Source organism: Crocuta crocuta, unplaced genomic scaffold, assembly GCF_008692635.1.
Source record: "Crocuta crocuta isolate KB4526 unplaced genomic scaffold, BGI_CrCroc_1.0 scaffold548, whole genome shotgun sequence".
NCBI lineage: Eukaryota > Metazoa > Chordata > Mammalia > Carnivora > Hyaenidae > Crocuta > Crocuta crocuta.
The window spans coordinates 456,508-463,718 of record NW_027528725.1 but is presented as its reverse complement, the minus strand read 5'-3'; positions in this window follow the sequence as shown (position 1 = coordinate 463,718).

The window sequence follows — 7,211 nt, the reverse complement described above, 5'->3', positions numbered from 1 at the left end:
ATCAAAAAGGTAAAAGAGAAACACGTGAAATTAATTTTGACATATTGTATGTAATCCAGCACATCCCAAATATTGTAATTTCAACGTTAAATCAATATAAAATAATTAGTGAGACATCTCGTTATTGATCATTAAACATCTGGTGCATATCTTCCACTTTCAGCCCATCTCCGTTCAACCTAGCCACATTTGAAGCACTCAGTGACCACACACTATATTGGAAAGTGCATCTCTAGAGAAAGTTGAGGTTACAGACTTATATTTGGGAGTTATCATCATAAAGGAGGCATGGCGTTACCGAGAAGATGACTGGGCACTCAAAAATTGACAGCTTGGCTAGAGAAGGGAGAGCTGTCAGGGGAGCTGGGAAGAATGAGAAGACATATTAGAGGAGAATTTGGAGTGTAAAGAATCTAAGCCCAGACCAAGTGATTCCAGGACTCTAGAAGGTTCCATTGGCTGAGTCCCAAAACATGAAGCAGTGAAGAAGGGGAAAGGGCCATGCTGGGTGTCAAGCATGAGCAGGAGCAAAGCAGTGGGATTTCTGACAGGCCTGTGGAGGGGACCAGAAGAGTGGATTTTTCTAGAGTGGCAGAGGAGGAAGGAGAAGGGTGCTGGAGCTCAGAGGGCCTTGTACCCTTGCTGAGGACTTGGAGCTTCGCTGTCTGGGTCAGTGGTCTAGACCACATTTACAACCACATCAGGAGAGCTGTGTTCACACACACACACACACACACACACACACACACACACACACACACACACACGCAGCTTCCTCTGGTTATTTTGGGGTCGGGTACAGTGGGGGCTGCCTGCTAGGCCTAGTTGCTTCTTTCCCTCCTACTCTAGAAAAGAGTGGAAGACAGTCATGGTCTCTTAAGATTAGTTATTCTACTTTATAGACAAAACTTTCATTTCTACATTTTAGTTTCCATTAATAATGAATCACTGGCGACACACCTCGTAAGGGATTGCAGCATATTGGTTCATCCCAAGGCAGCCGCTGAGAACTTCTGCCCTGGGCCTCGGGGAGGCCCTGGAGGCTCTTAGCAGGAAAGAGGCAATTCTGTATTTGTATTTGAGAGACACTGTCTGGCAGCACTTTGAAGGGCGAGTCTGCCCTTTGCTTGCCGACCCCCTGTCCTAGCCGACTTCTCTGTCCCCTAAGCCCTTCTGCTCATTTTCATATTTCAATTTCACCTTTCATAAGGCGCAGATCAAAAGCTGTGCCCTGCCTGATGGCTTCAGATCCTTGTACAGTCTTCTTTGTGGGCTGAGTGTTAAGCAACACTGAATATGCCCAACACGGGCATCACAGATCACATGCGGAGTTGCGGAAGGGTGTGAACTGAACAAGGAGGCAGGAGGGTGCTCAGCGGCCCTAGGCTGCACACCGGCCTATCTCCCTAATCAGCCCCGGGTGAGATCTGGACTATGTGGGGGTGCAGGGCCTGGGAGAGGTGCCAGGGAGGAGCCAAGATGAAGCTGGACCTGGTCATGGTTCTCAGACGTGGTCTTTTCCACAGAGGCCCGCATGGCACTGCTGGTCCCATATTTGGGGGTTGTAGGCTGCTCAGGCCAAGCTTGAGATGCCGAGACCAAGCTCTTGGGCTCCGTCTCCATGGTTTATACATTTATTCACTCGAGTTAGAAATATGTCGAGGGCTTACTCTATAGCAGGCATTGCTTCTATAGTGGTTAAAAAAAAAAAAGGATAGAGTCCCTGCTCTTATAAAGCCTATAAGTCTAACCCCTTCTCTGTTAGACAAAGGGTCTGCAAACATACCAATAAAACAGATTATTTTGTATAGTAAGTGCTTCAAAAAGAAAGTGCTGTATTCTTTTAGAAAGAACTGCAGGGGTATCTATGGCCATTTGGAGGCAGTGACATTCAGGCTGATTAAAGCCGTGTAATCCTGCAGGGCCCCAGAGCTCACATTTGGCCCTGCGGCTTTAGGAGACAGGTCATAGGTGGGCCGATTGGGGAAGGGTAAGCCAGCATGGCTGGCAGGGGGGTCACTGCCCTGGGATTCAGAAGATCCAGGTGAGCCCTCGGATGGAGCAGTGAAGCTCTCCAGGGTTCATTTCCAAGCAGTGAGAAGAATCCCTGGTAGAATTACCTCTAGGAGATCAGACAAGGCCCAGCTGGTGAACGTGCTTTGAAGATCATGTAATCCTGCACAAATAAGATGTTGTCACTTATGCAAACAACCCTGTTGGGCCAGCTCCATGCCAGGCGGTGAGGCCGATTCCACAGTGTATAAGGCACAGCCCTTATTCACCAAGTCTCAGAAGCCGGTGCGAGAGCCTGAGCTGAAAATACAAGGCAAGGGCGTGTATGTCACATAATTTCTCCCTGAACTGTCCACTAATGGACCCAGTGATGCTCCGGAAACACCAGTCAGATTGTGATTCCTTCGTAGCTAAACCCTTCAGTGTTCCCTTGGCCACGTTGAAGAAGCTGGTGCTCTTGGCCTAGGGATTGTGGGCTCCTGCTGCCCTGCCCTCTGAACATGTCCGTGACTCCTGCCCTTTTACCTGCTTCCCTCCAACACCTCAGATCTTTCTTCCATGGAGATTTGCTTCCTCACCCATTGCCCACTCCTCATACTCCGTGTATCATTATGTACTCTCTTCTCTGTGTGAATCCACCTTTCACACACATCTCCCTTGGTGCATGTAGTAGGCACTACTTTGACTATTTCTTTATGTCTGTAAAAAAGACTCCTTAGCTTCAAGTAACTCAAATCTGATCAAACCAGACTAAATTTTTTAAAAAGTGATTTTGGGTGTTGTGGTTTTTCTTTCAGGGGGTTAATGAAACTAGGAAACTCAGGAAGTGAAGCTGGCTTCAGGTACAACTAGATCCAAGGATGAGTCATTAGCATGGCAGCTCTTTGCCCCATTGATTGGCTAGTTTTCTCCAGTAAGCATTGCTCAGACAACTCCCCCTGGCAGACATGGCAGCTAGCAGCTCCAGACTGTGCTACAGAGGAGAGAACTCTTCTTTTCTAGAAGTTTCAGCAAAAGTTCTGGACTGATTCAGCCACATGCCCATCCCTGAGCCAACTGTAGAGTTGGCATATGAACACTCTGATTGGCCAGACGTGGGTCACGTGCCATGATGTCAGAGATGGCCAGCTCCACTGGAACTAAGTGGGCTCAGAAGTGTGGTTCTTCATAGGAAAACACAGGCATATTGCTGGAAGCAGCAATTCTGGACAAACAAACACCATAAATGTCCACTTTGGTCTCCTCTTCAAACTTCTCACTTAGACAGTATAACCTTGGAGGACCAAAGTCATGTTTTACTGCCCCTCAGGGACTATGCTAGGGCTGGGACATAACATTCAGTAAATATTTAACAAACAAAGAGGTTCAGAGGAGCAGAGACTATGTGTGAACTGGGGAAGCCATGCCCTGCTGTGTGGACTGAATGGGTAGGATGTAAGGTGGAATTTAACCAGTGGATGGGAATAGGTGTTTATAAGTCAAGTTCTGGAGTTCAAGGGAGAGGTCATCACCACTCCTAAAAATCTGAGCATTTTAAAGGAGAAACTGTGAGAGCAAATATAGTGGAGGTAAGAAGGGCCTAGGCTTCAATCTTGGGAAAGGCCCTGAGGAGGACCTGGAGAAAGAAGACAACCCAAAGACCATGGCAGGAACCAGTCAAAGGGACAGAGGTGTGAGTAAGAGACTCACAGAACCAAGGCAAAAGCTTCCTGAAAGAGGAGGGCCAAATGGAATTCAATTCCAATGGTCAAGGCTTTAGCTCTGAGAAGACCTCCACGAATAGTTTTTTTTTTTTAACATTTATTTATTTTTGAGAGACAGAGAGCAACAGAGAATGATCAGGGGAGGGGCAAAGAGAGAGGGAGACAGAATCCAAAGCAGGCTCCAGGCTCCGAGCTGTCAGCACAGAGCCCGATGTGGGGCTCGAACCCATGAATCATGAGATCCTGACCTGAGCCGAAGTCAGACGCTTAACCGACTGAGCCACCAGGTGCCCCCCATGAATAGTTTTTAAAGGGTCACTGGTGATTGTCAAGAAAGCAGTGGGAAGTGACAGGTGGGTAAGAGGCAGACCCCAGGGAGCTGAGAGACAGAAGGAGCAGGGACCTAGAATAGCCACAGAGCCATCTGAACGTTGACTACCAGAGTGAGCCCAGCCCCATAGTCCCAAAGCAGGTACACCTTGAACACGGTGTACCATCATATTGGCTCTCAATTTATCCACTTCTAAAGTTTGGATTGAAATACCAGCTGCTCTTAAACTTCATATTAATTTTACAAGTGGCTTCAGATTCAGAGCAAAGGGTGGGGAAATACGATTTTTTTTTTCTGATACACTTCTCCTTTTGAAGGTAATGAATGAGGATGGGAATTCGCATTTGAAATCAATATTTTTAGAAGACTTAATGGCAGCATGACAATTGCATATTTGTGGCTCTCAAAAGGGCAGATCTGTGCAAATCAGAAAAGATGGAGCAAAAATCGGTAATTTCGTGTCTTGCTCGAGAAGGAGCACACACAGGGAATTTAAACAAGGACTCACTTGTGAGTAGGGGCCCCCTCTCATGTTGGTTTTTCTTCTAAGACTCTTGGTAACAGATTCAGGGTGCAGCTGTTGAAAAGAGGTTCATTAGTTAAAAATCTGCAGTGATTTCCTTTTGTCAGTAGAAATTAATTCTTGTTTATCACTGGGACGTTTAAAGCCCTTGACAATTCCAGTCCAACTTGCATTTCACATTCTTTTTGCCGCAAAAAAATCCATCGCCCTTTGGACATTACTGGCCCTCATTGTTGACCTCTCGACCACTTTTTAAAAAAGTTTTATTTAGTTATTTTGAGAGAGAGAGAGTGTGTGTGTGTGTGCACTCGAGTGGGAGAGGGGCAGAGAGTGAGGGAGAGAGAATCTCAAGTAGGCTTCACACTGTCTGCGCAGAACCCAACTTGGGGCTTGAACCCATGAACTGTGAGTTCATGACCTGAGCTGAAATTAAGAGTCGGACACCCAACCGGCTGAGCCACCCAGGCCGCCCTCCACCACCTATTCATTCCACAAATGTTAATGGGTACCTACTATGTGCCGGGCCCTGTTTTAGGCACAGGAGAATAAAATCACTCCCCTGTCCCCCATCTGTTGCCCGTATGCTATAAGGGGAGGTGTACAATATGGTAGCCAGACCACAGATGCGTTAAGATCTAAACCCAGTCATGTGCCAACTGTATAACTCTGGGGAAATATTTTCTCCTCTCCAAGCTTCAGTGTTCTCACAGAGCACCAACGGGAGAACACCAACTTCGGGGCAGTGATAATGAGAACAATGTATGTAATGAGCTTGATGCGTAGTTGGCCCCAGTTTATTGTTAGCTTCGTTGTTACTGTTGAAATCCTCTCTCCCCAGAACGTCCTTCTTCATGGGGCTTGTAGATTGGCCTGGAAACAGAACTACTAAACTTATCATTGTCCCTCTGAGAGTGCATTCTCAAATGGTCTTCTGAGGCAGGTGAGGGGAGCTCGGCCTTTATTAGTCCAGGGACTAATAAGACTCTGGGAAAAAGTGGGAGGGATGGTGTGATTGGAGCCAGGGCTCCAGGTTAGCTACCATTGCAATAATCACATGACCCAAGATGGGGAGGGATGGAGTGACGTAGAGATGAATAATCTAGAAGTGGGGGAGGGAGAGCTTCTGAGCCCGGGAGAGTAGTGTTACTATGGTTGGAAATGGAGAAGCTGAGAGAGAGAGGAGCTGGGACTAGGGGGAGGAGGTGTTCCGGGAGCCACACTGGTCTCTCTGGATGGCAGTCACAGCAAGGACATGGCAATGTTTGTACAGCTCCTGCCATGAGAAACGACAACTGGTATCTCTTTCTGCTACTACTGGCTCATGTTGGAAATAAGCCTGCTGGTATAGACCAGGCCTCACAATATTCCATGTCAGACCAATATTCCAAACACAGATACCTCATAAGGAAAAGCATATTCCTGCCTTTACAAAAGAGATTTTAGATGAAAGCTCTGTCAGTGATTGTCAAAAGCCTCTTCCTATGGGCCTTCCATATCAAAGACAATTGAGCCTGACCCCAAGACAAAGAGCCTAACTTAGAGTTAAGGAACAAATGGGGGCAGAATTTAAGTTAATACTTACACCTTCTTCTAACTGGTGATGTATGGCAGTCCCTTCCCCAAGGCCTACTTTCTGCAAACACCCTCCCTTACAGGTGGCTACGATGAGAATAGATAAGAGTAGCTAAAACATTACCCACAAACAAAAGGCTGACAGGCTGACACATTTAGGGCCTCCATGGTGTTCACACATTCAGCATCAAATAGGTTTCCACAAACAACTCATTAACCAGCTCAAAAACATTGGTCCTCTTGAGAGCCAGACGGAATGACTCTTAGCCCATCTATACACTTAACCTATGACTAACCTTAGCATTATTAACTTAGAACAAATATGTGTCCTGTCTTTTACTAAGAATACCTTGTTGGGGCGCCTGGGAGGCTTAGTCGGTTGAGCATCCGGCTTTCGCTTAGGTCGTGATCTCGCGGTTCGTGGGTTCGAGCCCCGCGTCGGGCTCTGTGCTGACTGCCAGCTCAGAGCCTGGAGCCTGTTTCAGTCTGTGACTCCCTCTCTCTCTGACCTTCCCCTGCTCACGCTGTCTCTCTCTCTCTCTCCTAGAAATAGATAAAAAACATTAAAAAAAAAGAATACCTTGTTAATTCTTTAGTTATAAGATTTACTTAACCTCACTATAATTGGAATAGTTCTGCAAGAATATTTCTGTAAAACCTGCTTCTGTACACTTTCCAAAGCATCTTATCACAAAGAGTTATCCATTGTAAAAATTTCTTTTTCTGATGTCATGTTATCATTTAACCTATAAATAAAGACACCAAAACCAACAGAACAGAGATGGCTGCCTGGTGATCAGATAGAATCTCAGGGCTCTCTCACTCTCTCTTTTGCCGACACCGTCCATCCTTCAGGGACCCCTGGACCTGCTGGAGCCAGCCTCCGACAGAGGTGGAGTTTGATTTTACCCAAGAGTTGTAGAGTGTTCTCATAGTTATTTGGAACTATCAAGGTAGGGTGTGGCAAGGCAGGTTATTTCAATCCTTCGTAGCTCATAACCCAATCAGACTGAGTACTTAGCAGCAGAAACTTAAAACGTAGAGCCTACTGACCTGGAAGAAGTGGCTG